Source organism: Rhinolophus hipposideros (genome assembly GCF_964194185.1).
Source record: "Rhinolophus hipposideros genome assembly, chromosome: 12".
In the NCBI taxonomy this organism is placed as follows: Eukaryota; Metazoa; Chordata; class Mammalia; order Chiroptera; family Rhinolophidae; genus Rhinolophus; species Rhinolophus hipposideros.
Genome location: NC_138058.1, coordinates 14,834,546 through 14,851,230, shown reverse-complemented (window position 1 = coordinate 14,851,230; position 16,685 = coordinate 14,834,546). Strand labels below are relative to the sequence as shown.

Genomic DNA, 16,685 nt, shown 5'->3' with positions numbered 1-16,685 from the left:
CTCACCCACGTCGCAGTGCCTCGGGTGGGGAGGCTCTGGTCCAGCCTCAGGACTCCAGGCGCCTCCCTCTGCTTGCCCTGCCATCCCTTAGGGCTTGGAGTCCCCCTGGGATCCTGTGCATTTGGCCGCAGGGCACAGAGCGAAAGAGTGGAAGGCAGTGAGGGAAGTTTTGGGGACCAGGCCTGAGGGTGGTGTCCTTCATTTCTTCCGTCAGTTCAGTGGGTAGAACTCAGTCACATGTTCCCACTAAACCAGGGGGAAGGCTGGCAGATATAATGTTCCTGTGTGCCCAGAGGGAAAGGGAAATGGAGTAGTCGCAAATCCACCAAACTGAATACAAAACTATGTGTTTATGTGGAGTTTTCTGAATACCGATTTCATGGCTCCCATCAAATCCTCAAGGAGGGATCAGTACCTGATGAGAACTGCCATTCAAGACATTAATAAAATAAAGGAAACACAAAAAAACCAGCCCTTGGCCAAGCTGCCCTGGCCCTGGGCTTGGGGAGGGTGTCCTGCCTCATGGTGGCTGCGATGGGTCCCTGCTTCCTCTTGCTCTGGCTCCACCCTCACCACAATCTCTGATTAAAATTTGGCTTCTGTGATGTTGCTCTGGGACTGAATCATCAGGGCCTGTGACTTTCCTCACTTCTGTCACCCTCACTCCATCTGTCTATTATCTATCTATTTATCTATCTATCTATCTATCTATCTATCTATCTATCTATCTATCTATCTATCCATCCATCCTGCCCAGCAGCCCTAGGCTGAGGTGCTAAGGAGTGTGATAAAGGGGCCCCACGTGACAATTCTGTGGGGTTTTTTGTTTGTTTATTACTGTTAACATTTACATAAACTTTATGCTGCATGTGTATATATAAAAGTAAACATATATATATGTACACATCCTATTAATGTTTTTATTACAATGTACTTTTTTGTTACCAAATATCTGTCGACATAAGAACATCCAAACTTGTAGAGAATTTTTATAAAAGTTTATTTGAGCCCAAACTGACAACATTTGCTGGGGAATAAGATCTCAAATGCTCTGGAGAGCGACAGTTTTGCTGTTTCTTTTGTGCATTTGGAATTAAGGAGGGAATTTAAGGAAGAAGACGTGAAGGTGGGGAAAGCAAGGCAGGGATTGGATTACAGGGTAATTAACAAGACGTGCTCTCTTGAGGGTTAATACCTGCGTCCAGGGGTATTTCTTCTGGTATTTCAAAGGTGCCTTAACCTCATAGCAGCCTTTCTTAGCACAGTTCTTTCTTATATCTTGCTTTCTTTCAAAAGAAGGAATTTCCCCTGGAGGGGGAAGGAGTATGGACAATAAAACTTAGGAGTTTATGAAGCGCTTTCATTCACTCATTCATCTGACCAGATAACAGCTAATGATGTAGGAATTGGAAAACGGAGGTCACTGACCTTGTGGACTTGAAGGCTCTTGGGGGCCACTGACCAATGGTCAGAGTTGGGGCACTGCCCAGGCCTGGGGAGACAGAGGAGACTCTAGGGGCCATGGGACAGCTCAACCGAGATTGAGGAAGAATAGAAGTTGGCCTCAAAATAAGGGGACAGGATTGGAAAAAGGCTCTTGGCACGGGGAATGGCTCATGCAAAGAAAGGCCTGGGCAAAGGGAGCTCGGGGGGCAGGGACAGAGGTCATTTTGTCCCAGTTTGATGTGAGGCCCTGCTGCACAGTGAGTTCAGAATGGTGAGGAGTTTAGTGGGGAGTAATGGCCAGACACCCACCTCCAGCTCCCTGGTCTATTCCTGAGCAGCCCAGTGGCTCTGCACCCTGGATATGGATGGGCACCAGGACCACTCTTTTTTTCTTCCCTCTGTCTCCCCAGGCTCCCCAAGATTCTGATGCTAATGGCCAATGTTGAGTTTGATCTTCCTCACGACCCTTTCTTCTTGGTTGGTGACTTCTCGATCAATAAAACTTCCTTTACTCCGAACTCTGACGTTTTGAGTTTTGGCCTTTTGAAACTTCAGGCATATGGAATTTGGACCGATAACATTACCATGAGGTCACACTGGATTAGCATGGGACTTGATTCAAGACTGGTGTCCTTATAAGAAGAGGAAGATGGGGACATAGAATATCACGTGATGATGGAGGCAGAGATTGAAGCAGCCATTAGTCAAGGACCACCAAGAATTGTAGCAAACACCAGAAACTGGGAAGGACGCTCCCTCAGAGCCCTCAGAGGGAGCATGGCCCTGACAACACCTTGATTTCAGACTTCCAGCCTCCAGAACTGCAAGAGGATAAATGTTTTGTTTTAGGCCACTCAGTTTGGTAATTTGTTATGTCAGGCCCAGGAAACTAACAGAGCTGCCCACCCCATTTCTCCTTTGCCCACGTCAGGAGCCTGAGCTCATATTTTCCAAACCTGAATGAACAGTTGCCACGTACGTGGCAAGCGAAATGCTGGTCAAAGCGGCTGTGTGTGTGTGTTCTGTGCCAAAGCGTCTGACCACAGTGGGGCCCTGGGGAGGATCTGGGTTTTACATCTCGAGGCAGAATAGGTTTCGAGAGTGTCTGCAATGGGTGACACTTGGCTTCAGCGTCACAGATGTTCTTTTTCCACCTCTGTCAGGTGTTCCTTCCCTCCATCTCTAACTGGACACTTTCACAGGAAGGAAATGTGCCTGTCTTGTTCATCATTGATTCTCAGGACCCAGTGCAATGCTGGGGGCATTGGTGGCTGCCTAACCAGCTGAATATCATTCCTTCTTTTTTTGTGCTAATAGAACCCAAATTTTGTCCAGGTTCTGGGTGTTTTGGAGAGCTGATTTTTCTGCTCTCAGCTCCGGAGATGCACCATAATTAGGCCAAGCCATTCCCCTTTGCCAGTAATTACTTTGGGGTGAGCATGTGTTCAAGTTATAGTTAATTAGACCTGATGGAAATCTGCTGGGGGCAGCAGAGGTTGGTGTACTTCTGGGAAATGTTTCTTTTCTGGTTAAAAAGGACAGACGGGGAGAAATGCCTCTCTGTCCCTTTGGACATTCTTATGCAAATATGTGATGTTGGAGCAATGGCAGCCATTCTGTGCCAAGAAGGGAGAAACAAGAGAAGCACAGAGAAGCAACTCAGAACCCTATCCTGACTGAGCTGCCAATTTAACTAATCTTGAACCCTTTTTATTCTGTGTATATAATCTCTCATCAGATGTTCTGTTATGTGCAGCCCAAATCATCTTAACTAAAGTTAGAAGGAAGGTTAGACAGAAAGAAAGAAGGAATAAGGAAAGAAAGAAGTAAATAAAAAATGAAGAAAGAAAGGGAGAGAGAAAAGGAAGGAAGGAAGGAAGGAAGGAAGGAAGGAAGGAAGGAAGGAAGGAAGGAAGGAAGAAAGGAAGGAAGGAAGGAAGTCCATTCTTTCCATCCTTTATATAAGCAGATTAAATGTTATATACTCTAAGGAGGTCTCCCAGGTTCTCCACACCTGGAGTCCATCTCTCCTGTCTCTTGCTGCCATCTGTCCTTTGTGACAGCTCTCAGTACGACCAGGCATGAATATCCATTTGACTAGGAGGCTACGACTGGAGCCTCAGCCATGACGCCTCCTGAGGTTCACACACATTCGATTCTGTGGCCTGCAGTGCAGAGGCACAGGGGTCTGGGGACCCTCTTGGGAGAATCCTCTCCCTAAGGGATGGGGGAGTCAGCCTGCCAGACTTGTCCTTCTAACAATAAGCCTCGGTGACCAGAAAAGAGGTGGGGGGTGGAATCTGTGCTTTGTATGACACTGATCATCCGCTAGCCCAGCTCTGTCCCCTCGACCAAGGCCTGGGTTCTAGAAAAGGAGAGGCTCGAGAGAGCTGTCCCAATAACACCTCTGTGAGAGGCTAGGACGCAAGGATGCCATGTACAGCATAACCCAAGAAAAGTCGAAAAAGGCATTTCTTTCACTGTTGACACCAGGATATGCCTAGAGACTTCCAGAAATACTTGTGAGTGGAGGAGATTTGAAAGGGATAAAATTCTCACAATAGCTGGAAGGGAGGAACCCTGGAAGTTCAAGACATTAATTCTGGCTTCGACTCCATTATTAAGCCCATGTGGGATAACATGAAGAGATAAAGTTTCCATTCATTTATTCATTTTTATTCATGCATTTGTGTTAAAAAATATATCATTGACAATGTGCCAGTCACTATTGCAGACATTGGAGATACAGAAGTGAAGCAACCTGATAACATTCTTGTCTGCGTGAGCTCCCCTCCTTGTGGGTAGTGTTTAGGGAGGCAGGTGTCTCGCTCAGTGAACTGTGGGTCCCGGGCAGGGAGCTCATCTAATTCATGTCTGTGGTTTTCACAGCAGCCTTGATGGGGCTTTGAGCATAAGCGTGTGCATAATTTTGTTTGTGGGTATGCAAACATAATTCCCGAATCAGGTGCTCTTGATGGATTAATCCTGCTCAGGAGATCAACAGCTTAACAGGTGAACAGCTTCCAAAATGGCACTTTTGTCTTTTACCCAGAAACAAGACCTCTCGGAGGGCAAATGATGAACTAAAATGACCTTGCAGGCTTTCTTAAAGCTAGCAAGAAAAAAATTTGACGTTGGGGAACATTTTGTGTGTGTGTGTGTGTGTGTGTGTACATTAATTAATTTTTGATAGCAAAAACACTTGTATCAGATATTTTAATGTTACAAATAAGAGAGAACTTGATTCAAACTGACTTACATATGAAGGAAATTTTTGGTTTATGTAATTGAAAAGTCCAGAATAAATCAAGTAGTTGTACACATAGCTTGGTCCATATGCTCAAAGCATGTCACCAGCTCCTGGTTCTCCCCTCACTCAGTGAAATGTGTGCAGCTGTTCCGGATGACACAGCTTCTCCTCTCCCCACCCCCACATACTGTCCAGGCAGAGTGGGGCTCCTCTGGTAGCTCTGCTGATAGTCAGAGGAAGCCTTTCTTCTATGAAGCCACAGCAAACATCTCATGTTTTATTCGCTCAAATTGGGGTATTGACCCATCCCTGAACCCATCACTCTGCTGGGACAGTGGGACACACTGATTGGCTGATAACAGACAGGGTCTGTCCCTGTAGATGGCTGAAATGACAGTGCCCATTGGTACTGACGTAGAAGGCAGTGGAGACTGGAAGGAGATATTGATAACTGGCATTTTTCACAGAACAAGAACAAACAATCCTAAAATTTATATTGAACCATAAAAAACCCTGAATAGCCACAGCCAGCATGAGAAAGAAGAGCACAGCTGGAAGTATTACGTTATCTGATATCAAATTATACTGAAAGGCCATAGTAATCAAAACAGCATGGTACTGGCATAAAAACAAATATCACTGGAACAGAATAGAGAGCCCAGAAATAAATCCATGCCTATATGGTCATTTAATCTATGATAAAGGAAGCAAAAATTTACATTGGGGGTAAAGATAGTCTGTTCAATAAATGGTGCTGGGAAAAGACATACATGCAAAAAAATGAAACTAGACCGCCTTCTTACACTGTATACAGAATAAACGCAAAATAGATTAAAGAGTTAAATGTAAGACCCGAAACCATAAAACTCCTAGAAGAAAATATAGGAAGTAAACTCTCAGACATTATCCTTACTAATATTTTTACTGATATATATCCTCAGGCAAGGGAAACAAAAGAAAAAATAAACAAATGGGACTACATCAAACGAAAAAGTTTTCCACAGCAAAGGAAACCATTAACAAAACGAAAAGACATCATACTGAATAAGAGAAGATATTTGCCAATGATACATCTGATAAGGGGTTAATATGCAAAATTTATAAAGAACTCATACAACTCTACCACCAAACCAGTATTGTAAGGAACTTCTTTAAGATGAAAAAAAGATAAAAAATATGAATACTAAAATGACAATAACTACTACCTATCAACAACTACTTTAAATGTAAATGGATTAAATGCTCCAATCAAAAGACTGGACAAGGTGACTGAATGGATAAAAAAACAAGACCCTTACATATGCCGCCTACAAGGACTCGCTTCAGATGAAAAGACACACACAGACTGAAAGTAAAGGAACGGAAAAAGATATTTCATGAAAATGGAAACAAACAAACAAAAAAGTTGGGTTAGTAATACAGACACCACAGACTTTAAAACAAAGGCTATAACAAGAGACGAAGAAGGACCCAGTACTACCACTTCTGGGTATTTATCCAAAGAACCTCCAAGTGCTACTTGGAGGGGACAAGTGCATCCATATGTTGGTCACAGCATTGTTTACAATGGCCAAGATGTGGAGGCACCATGGGTGGTCCTGAATGGATGAATGGATAAAGAAGGGGTGACACATGTATACAATGGAATATTACTCAGCCATTAAAAAAGAATGAAATCTTGCCATCTAGAACAATATGGATTGACTTAGAGGGTATTGTGCTGAGAGTAAGTCAGACAGAGAAAGACAGAGAAATGTCACATGATTTCATTTATAAGTAAAATCTAAAGAACAAAATAAACAAACAAACAAAACAGAAGCAAACTCAGATACAGAGAACATTTTGATGGTTACCCAATGGCAGGGGGTTTTGAGGGGTGCATGAAAAAGGAAAGGATTAAAAAGTACAAATTGGCTGTTACAGAATAATCATGGGGATGTAGGGTATAGCGTAAAGAATATAGTCAATAATATTGTAATAACTATGTGTCGTGTCAGATGGGCACTAGATTTATTGGAGTGCTGGATGGAAGGGGCTGTAGCGGTGGGTGAAAAGGTTGAAGGGATTAAGAAGTACAAATTGGTAGTTAGAAAATAGTCACGGGCATGTAAAGTACAAAATAGAGAATATAGTCAATAATGTTGCAATAACTATGTATAATGCCAGATTGGTAGTAATCGGGGGGCCCACTGGATAAATTATGCATAAATCACTGCGTAAATGTCTAACCACTATGCTGTACACCTGAAATATAATCTAAAATAGTACTGAATGTCAACTGTAACTGGAAAAAATAATAATAGAAAAAGAATTTCTGAGAGCAGAGGTCTGAGGGGAGGCTCAGCCCCTCTTGTGGTCTGGAAACTTGAGAAACTTGTCATAGGCAGCTCAGATGAGGTTTGCTAACGCCTTGAGAAACTATTGACCTCTCCTTTGTGTCATATGCTGGTGTGACTCATATGGTGCTGGCCATGTGGTTAGCTCTGATCACCAAGGAGAGGTTCGAGAGTCAGTCCTCACCATTTGATCTGTCATTAGTTGGCCACAGTGGTGCATTCAGGGGCTTCTGCTTAAGACACAATGCAGGCACGCCTGTCATTTCTCAACAGCCAGTCAAGCTTCCAGGGTCAGGAGGCGACTAAGCACCAGAATAGGCCCTTCGAGTCCGCTGATACATGAACTGTCTCTGTGACATCTATTTGTAGAAGGTATCCAGGGAGGTACATCCAAAATGGTGAGAGGAAACTATACCATGCAAGGCTCTTTCTAGTCATTCACCATCCATTTCATCCATCATGTGGATTTCCTTCCTTCATTTTGTCCATGCAGACCAACTCCATCCTCCCGTCCAAAAGGACACAAGGAGGTGATGGTATGTTCACCTTCCTGACTGCTGTGATGGTTTCACAGGTGTATACATGTGTCAAAACTCATCAAGTTGTACACTTTAGATGTATGCAGGCAAGTGCACTTTAATTACATCCGAACAAATTTGGAAAAAAAGAAGAGAATTAGTGTGTATTAGCAGGTCAAAGCAGATAACAACACAAACACCTATCAACAGGAGAGTTGATAAATTATGGATTATTCACACAATAAAATAGTGCTCAGCAATGGAAAAGACTAAACTTTTCCCTCCGCAACAACATGGATGAATCTCATGTTGATCCAAAGAAGTTGGACACACAAAAATCCATTCTGTATGATTCTAATTACATATGTTTCAAAACCAGAGAAAACAGAACTACTGTATTGAAGAGTATGCGCTTAGATGGTAAAGCTATAGAGAAAAACAAGGACGTGATCATCATTCAGGTCAGGGTAGTATTACCTTAGGGCAGCAGAGGAGGGAGATGGAAAGGGCTTCTGGGGTGCCGGCGGGATTCTTGTCCTGGGTGGTGGTTACATGGATGTTTGCTTTAGAATGAACCATTGAGTTGTCCATTTTGTTCTGTGCGAACTTCTGAATATGTTTTACCTTTCATAATTAAGAATGGAGCAATGTATATGTACTTGTATGCTTGTATCCAAAGACGAAAAAGAAAGTTTTAACCGTAGTTTCCTCTGAGGAGAGAGACTATGAAATAATGGGAAAGTGGGGCTTTTATTTGTTTTCCTTATGCTTTTCATAACTAAAAAAAAAATCAACTTTCTTATGCTGCTCATAAATAAAAGTTTAAATCATAAACTCATAGATGACAAAGCAAGAAGAGGGATCTCCTTGAACAGGCAGGGTGGCTTGTGTATCAATGTGAGTGTGTTTGTGTGGAGTGGGAGACCAGAGATGAGGCAGAAGGGACGTCAGGGAGGTTCAAAACATCAGGAAGACTTGACCCGCAATTGCTGGCTTTGAAGATGGAGAGGGCCATGAGCTAGCTTAAGCCAAAGTAAAGCCTTTTGGTACTGGAAATGCTCCTGCCCCTAAACCTCGCATTTTCATGACTTTGCTTGCCAGCAAAAACAGTAAGGGGACAGAAAAATGGCCTTGGGGTCACTCTCCCAAATCCCATGCGAGTGCGTCTAATTAATTGTAGAACCTGATTTGACATCCAGATCCAAGTTGCAATGAGTTCTGGGAAGTGTAAGTGGAACTTCCCAACCCTCCAGCTATACGGACGGAGAAATAGTGAGAGTTTAACGACAGTAGCCACTTGAAGGTCTTTTTCTTCATCTTGCTTTCCTCTCCAACATTTATGTTTTGGGTGGCAAGCTGCTGCTGAGTGTTCTTGTTTTGTGTGTGTGTGTTTTAAAATTTGATATTAATAAAAAATGTTTATTTGAGTTTGTATCTTAAAATTGACAGTGAATTTCAATTACATAAATTTGCATCCAGTAGTTTTTTTGGGTAACAAAGATCAGTATAGCCAAATGTTAATTCATTTCACTTTTGTGTTAATAACAAATTAACATTTGTAATATACAATATTCCCGAAGAGGTATAAACACTTCCTTTGGAATTACTTTGTTTTTAAAAGAAAACACTATCTAATAAATAGTACCATAGCCACAAGAGATACATTATGAAAAGGTATGAAATTTAAGGGAAAGCATTAGTTCAGTTCAATTTTTGTATGTCCTGAGTTATCATTCTTTCTCATTTTAAAAATTAGATTCTTATTGTAGTTGTAAGTTTTGATTAAACTGTAAAAGGTAAATTGTTAAAACATTAACAGATTATTATTATTGATATAGGATTTCCAATTTGCTCAAAATTATGAATTGTAAGGGAATGAAACAGCATTTCCAGCTGACAAATGGAACCACAAGCAATGTGGTATCTAAATTAAGTTTATGACAATTAAACCAATCAACTGTAGCAATGAGAAAACTATTGATAAAGTACAACAAGGGAATGTTCATTTCAAAATACACTGAAGGATGTACTTTAAGTAAAAGGATGATTATTTGAAGTAATACAAATGGTAACTAGGTACGAAGAAAATAGACTACGAGCTTGGGCAAGAGTATTTTTTAGAGTTCACATTATAACTGGAATGGGGTGAAAAGGGAAAATAGAGGATCATCTCATTCATCCAGCTACCCTAACAGCTTGTACCAAGGTCATGACTTCTGACCAGAGGGTATAAAAGCCATAAATAAAGTCATCACCATGGAAAACGACAGGCAGTCATCCTGAGTGCTGATGTAAAAGAGACATTGATTAAAAGCAAACATTCTGTGCCTTCAGGTTGCGTCTCCCAAAACATGAACCCTTAAACAAGGACCGAAATCCAAATTAAAATTAAAGAAATAAAAATAATTTTGACACCAAAATGGAAACTTGGTGATTTTAGAGAAATTAGGTAATAATCTATACAAGCTATCAGGAAACTGGATGATACAAAAAGCCCTGAGTAAAGGACATAGTTTGATTAAATAGGCAGATGTAGTAGTACTTACAAACCTAATACCTAATAGTACAAAACCCCTGAAATAGGATATAATGGAAATGTTCAGCAAAAGAAAAAGATCGATGAATGCCAGTGAAATGCAAAATATTCCTACAATTTTGATTGGTGTGTTTTCTTCTTATTCCAAGCGTGAAAATGTTTAATAATATTTTCCCAAGTATAACCAAGAATAGCAGCAGACCCTTACCAGGGAGGGGGCTGGTTTGAGTCCCATAACTGGAACTGCACAGAGCAGTTCTCTAAAGAAAGAGCAGTCATTTTTTAGTTAAATTTCAGGCGGCCAGCTGTAATACATCATGATAAAACCCTGCTTTCCTTTAGCTTCATCCTCGGCTTTCTCCACGGGTCATTCTTGGCTGATGACCTTTCAATTTTATTTCAGTTTTCTGCTTTCAATTACCTTACTTTTGATTCCTTGCGTTTCATTCTGCTGTACCAAATACCATGTGAATAAACTCCCAGTCATGTGCGCAAGTGTGCGACAGAGCGAGTGCGTTTCCTCCCTGCTGCACCTTGGTCTATTTATTGGCTGTCGGTGCGCAGGCCTCAGGGGCCACCAGCTCCCCAGGCCCCCCTGCACCGCGGCTCCCCGCTGGCGCTCCGTGTCTCTGCGCTTCAGAGTTCTTCCTAAAACTTTTTTTTTTTTAACTGTTTTTTGAGAGATGTAAAAGACGACTTTGTAAAAAGAGAAAATTACGCTCATGGTTGGAAAAGTGACGAATTTCTCCCATGTTAATGATCCGTTCTAACAAAATTTAAAATGAGAATTACAGTGTGATATTTTATTTATCAAATAATTTCTAAAGTATTATCTTTAGTAGTTAGTATGTAAGTATCCGTTGGTATACTTTTGGTAAATCATGTATTACAGTGTATAAAATATCTAAAGTATAACTTTAATGTACAGTAACATCAAAGAAAAATCTGAAAAAGAAAGCTGCGGTAAACAATATAACACTGGATATTCAGGTGGATGAGACAGAATAGATAGCCCAGAATTTGATCTTATTACATATACCTTAATATATAATAAAAAAAATCATTTCAAATCAGTAGAGAGGAGGAGGGAGAAATACACAATGAACAGTTTTAGATGAAGTGAATCGTATTTTGAAAAGAATAAATTTTGATCCCCCATACTTTTTAAAAAAAATTATTTACTTTTTTCAGTTATAGTTGACATTCAAAATTATCTTGTATTAATTTCAGGTGTACAGCACAGTGGTTAGACATTTATATTATTTATGTGCTGATACCCCTGGTTAGACTAGTACCTACCTGGCACTATACATAGTTGTTGCAACATTGTTCACTATATTCTCTATGTTGTACTTTACATCCCTATGACTATTTTGTAACAACCAATTTGTATTAACCCCCCCATACCTTATAAAAACAAGTTCCAGAGGATTAAAGTGTTACACACACACACACACACACACACACATATATCTGTAAAAATTAGAAAAAAAATAATTATTTTTTAGGGAGAAGGGGGTAATGGAACCTTTCTAAACTGAAAAAAGATCTCATCACGAAAGAGACATATTTGACTACAGAAAATGAAAAATTTCTATACATAAAAAAATACTAAAATTTAAAGGTTAACCAAGAAGTGACAAAATATTTGGAGCAAATATATCATACCATTAATATATTTGTTACATAAAAAATTCTTACAAATGGAAAAAAAGTAGAGTCCAGTAGATAATGGGCAAGGGATACAAAAAGACAATTCCTCCAAAATAAATTTAACAGTAAGAAAAAAAAAGGGAAAATATTAAACTTAGTTTGTAGTCATAAGTGGAAATAAAAAAAGTTGCTATTTTTAATAGAATAAAATTACATTTGCAAATTAAAGACTGAAAATATAATATTTCCAGTCAAGATGGCAGAGTAGGTAAATGCTGTGCTTGCCTCTCATGGCCACATAAAAATTACAACTAAAATATAGAACAACCATTGTTAAGAATCACCTGAAGTCTAGCTGAAGAGAAGTCCTACAACTAACAACATACAGAAGAAGCCACTTTGAGACTGGTAGGAGGGGTGGAAATATGGAATGGGCTTGTCCCACACCCAGGTATGGTGGAGGTTCCCCACTGAAGAATGAGGGGTCCCAGGCCCACACCAGGCTACCCAGGGTAAGGTTCCAGTGCCAGGAAGAGAAGTCCCCACAACTTCTGGCTGTGAAAACCAGCAGAGATTGTGACTGAGTGAGATGAAGGGTGGCTGGAGTCCCAGGTGCTCTTCTGAAAGGGCTCATGTAGGGACTTACCATAATACTTTCAAGGTTTGCCCATATTGGTTTGCCCCTATTGTAGCATGTATCATTACTTCATTCCTTTTTTGTTTTCAATTGGGGAATATTGGGGAACAGTGTGTTTCTCCAGGGCCCATCAGCTCTAAGTCGTTGTCCTTCCATCTAGTTGTGGAGGGCACAACTCAGCTCCAAGTCCAGTCACCATTTTCAATCTTAGTTGCAGAGGGTGCAGCCCACCATCCCATGTGGGAATTGAACCAGCAACCAAGTTGTTGAGAGCTCACACTCTAACCAACTGAGCCATCCGGCCGCCCCACAAATAGACTCACATTTATGCTGTCAGTTGATTTCTGACCAAGGTGCCAAAACAATTCATGGGTGAAAATTCAATGGAAAAAGGAAAATATTTTCACTAATCGATTCTGAAATAATGGAACCTCAACCTAGCTCATTTGAGATGAATCATAGACCTAAATGTAAAAGTTAAAACTATAAAATTCCTAGAAGAAAAGAAGAGTCTATCTTCATCACTTTGGAGAAAGCAAAGGGTTCTTGAAGAAGATACAGAAATCAATAACCTTCACATAGGAACTCCTGGGATTCTGGGCACAACTTGCAGTGGACCAGCCCATGAAGCCCACGAATAGGAAGACAGTAGGATCTGTGCTCTTGACATGGGACCCTTGAGGCCTGGGTAGAGGCCTGCGACTAACTACTCGAAATGAGTCCTGTACTCCTCAAAGCCTCAGGCAAGGACTTATGGAATATCTGGTCTTATTGAATACCCCACAACAATGAAACATGAGTCATCTTCTGGGGGCCTTTTCCCACAACAAAGAAATGTGAGTCATCTTCCGGGGGCCTTTTCCCTTTAATTAATGAATGTGGTCTTCACACATTAGACCAAAGTCTCTACAATTGGGTAGAGTAGAGATGGCCTGCTGATAGGAGGGGGAGCAGTGTCTGAGTGGCCGCCAGAGGAGTAGCAGCTCTGCACTGGAAACCTAGAGATATGAACAGTGTGGAGTGGGGCAGAAACTTGGGGCCTGGAGTCAGATGGTCCTGGGTTCAAGTCCTCAGACCTATCTTCTTGGAGAAGTGTGTCCTTGGGCAACACACTAGACCTCTCTGAATACTGGTTTCCTTGTATGAGGTGAACTGAGTCGGATATCAGCAGACCATTTGACCTGAGGGATGAAGGATGTTCTAGGCCCAATGGGAGATCCTGATTGCAAGGCGAACCTTCTCTCAAGCAGCTCACACAGAGCTGGACGCGAGTGGAACACCTCAAACTCAGCTTTTCACACACAAGCTCCTTTTCCTAACTTTCCTGCTTCACAACCAGTCCCTCAGCCTCCCAGGCCCCAAATATTGTCAAACTTTAGATTCCACTCTTCTACTTCCTGTATCCAACTAGCTACAAAGTCCTATCGATTCTTCCTTCAAAATGCCTTTTAGCAAGAAGGCCTCAGCTATTGCCTACCTGATTCCCATTCTTTCTCCTCCTTCCTGGTAGAATCTCAATTTTGTTCAAAGTTGCAACAAAAATCCAGTAAAAGACTCCCTTCCCTATAGCTCATTGCACTTGGGGGTAGCTACTGAGGTGTACCAATGAGATCTAAGCTGAAGATTTCTAGGAAAGCTTTTCTTTTCTTATATTAGTACCACCCCTCCCTGATTCACGCTTTATGATTTTTCACCCGGGATGAGGCCCTGAGGTCTGGAGGAGCTACAGCAGCCATCTTGAGATTAGGAGGCACCCTGTCTGAACAAGTGTTTCTATCAGTCACCTGGACTATTGCATGAGCCTCCGAGGGCTTTCTTAGCCCCTGCTGTGCAAGTGGAAGCATCAAAGTAGACACATGTGTCCCAGAATCAAAGGACTCCAGTTTTGGCTCATCCCTAAAGTACAAAATTAGGCAACCGGTGGAAATGATGAAGGAAATCTAAATTTATTGACATGGAAAGATGTTCCTTATATTTTGTTAACTTTAAAAAGCTGTTTAAAAATAGTTTTTTTTATGGTATGTAGTTATTCATAAACATATGTGTATTTATAAATATATGCATTTAAAAGTGTAAATGGATATTCCTGTAAGTGTTTAACAAGCTTATATCTATTTGGTGAGCTTATAAGTGATTTCATTTATTTCTTCTCCCTTATAGGATAAATTTTTTTAATAAAAAATAAAAATTAGAGACACAAAAGTACTCACAATGCTTAAATTCAATTTTCCTTAGTATGGCATTCAGTGGCTTCCACAAAGAGCAGAAATAAAGGTGGTGTGTTTGTGCATGAGTGTGTGTGTGTGTGTTTGAATTTGCGAGTGTTTGAGAGTATGTGACTGTGAGTTCGTGTGACAGTGTGTGAGTGATGTGAGTGTGTGTGTTGAGTGTGTAAGTGTGTCTGCCCCCCTCGGGTTGGGGTGAACAGCCAGGAAGGATTCAGGGGGGCCCCCACCCTTCTGGGTTCAGTCTGATACATTGTGGGGTGCAGCAAACCTGCTTTCCCCCACGCTCAACTCTGCCCTCATTGAGCAGGAAAGCAGGTGAGAATGAGGAGGGCCCCAGTCTGACTCTGGGGAGGTGTGTCTGTGTTTTGTTTCTATGACAGCTGCCAGTCAGGCCCCAGAGGGTGCCAGGCCGGTAACTGTTTTGGTTGTACCACCTGAGAAGGTGCCCATATCCGCTTTTGTCACTCCATCTTTCAAGGAACTCCTTCACCAAACGGATTTTGTGACCAAAGACGTTTTGAAAAAGCTGAGAATTTAGTTTCAGAGATCCATAACATATTCCGGTAAGTTCAAGGTACTGAGAAGTCACTGGTGAATCCTGCTAGTCCAACATTTCCACGTGAGGACAGGGACGCCCCTCTCCACTGCCCGACAGCACCTTTTAACCTCCCACAGAGCCAGCCTTCACAGAAGATACTGGGGGGAATGCTGAGCCATGCTAACAACCTGCATCTGCCCAGCCCATGTGAGTCTGCAAAGGCTGTACAAACAGGCTTCCTGGGAGCCTTATGAGCAGGTGACATTGCACCCATTTTACAGATAAGGAAACTGGGAATCCAAGAAATGGAGAATCTTGCTTAAGGTTCCCCAGTTTATAAGAGGCCTGTCTGCCTTAGGACTCCATCCTCTTCCCTTTTCACCAAAGCTGAGTAGAGAGCAGGGCCATGAATGGGCTCAGGAAAGATGCAATGTTTTAGACAAGAAGGCTGGGCAGAAGGTAAGGACTCAGCCATGATGGGACTCCTGGGGAGGTGGATGAGGTGGAGTCATTAGCCATGACACTGAAGCGGGATGGGGTGGGAGGTGCTGAACGGAGGGTGCCAACTGGTTCTGGCTGGGTGCCTCTGCCATCTCAGCAGCTGGAGGTGAAAGGCCTCAAAGCAGGTAGAAGCCAGGTTCTACTCATGGCAGTGCCTCCAGCAGGCCGTGTGGCTTAGGTCAGTCCCTCCCTCTGTGGCCTCAGTTTCCTCATCTGAGCCAGGAAAGAGTTGGACCAATTATAGGATGCTCTATTTATCAAATATTTCAAGTGAACGGTAAATAATTTTTAGTATAAGTATGTCCCACACTATATTTGGGACATACTTATCCTAAACATTTATTTATCGTATATCTGATATTCAAATTTCCCTGGGCAGCCTGCATTTTTATTACAGATGAGAGCCAACAGCCTTTATGAGACAGATGAAAGTCAGTAGCCCAGGAGTTGGGATGAGAGCCTGAGCCAGGGCTCACTTCCTTCCCCCTGGCTGGCTCTCCCCATTGACCAGGTCACTGAAAGTCTGGGGTTGAACCTGGCTCGAAGTGAAAGACTGAGCCTCTGTAATGGTGGTGAGGGGCTGGAGGACCTGGGGTGCCTGTGGCGTTCATACTTGGGGTTCCCCAAGCCTGAGAAAGCAGGGCCGCGAAGAGCTGTCAGGATGTACACTAAGAGGGCCTTTTTCTAAACCTGGTAGTGCTGTTACATTAAATGGCTTGGGGGTGGGGGCAGGGAGCAAGGATCTGAGTAGAGAACTGATGTGGAAACAGGACTCTAGGGAGAGGAGGGGAGAGGAGGGAGGGGAAGGAGCAGAGGGGTTGGGATGCTTACAGAGCTGATGGCTCTACCCGACCCCTTGGTTGCAGGGATTTTGCGTTCTATTACCACATCTCAGCAACGCTGCCACCCCCACACACTCAGCTCAAAAAGCTGTAACAGTGTGTGTGGGGGGGTTGGATGACGGGCAATGTGGAACCTCTGAGATAACACTTCTCCCTCAAGTTCTTCACAAACTGGTGTTAGTGTTTGTGGTAAACCCAGT

General features: G+C 42.2%; 1 pseudogene across 1 annotated transcript; it reads right to left on the bottom strand.

The window, feature by feature from the left end:
• Positions 1 to 9,362: 9,362 nt before the first annotated feature.
• Positions 9,363 to 10,810, bottom strand: LOC308505767 (putative G-protein coupled receptor 160; annotated as a pseudogene). Its single transcript has 2 exons — positions 10,805 to 10,810; positions 9,363 to 10,289 (listed from the first exon to the last, which is right to left on the bottom strand). The product of its transcript is annotated as a putative G-protein coupled receptor 160 (transcript).
• Positions 10,811 to 16,685: the final 5,875 nt, after the last annotated feature.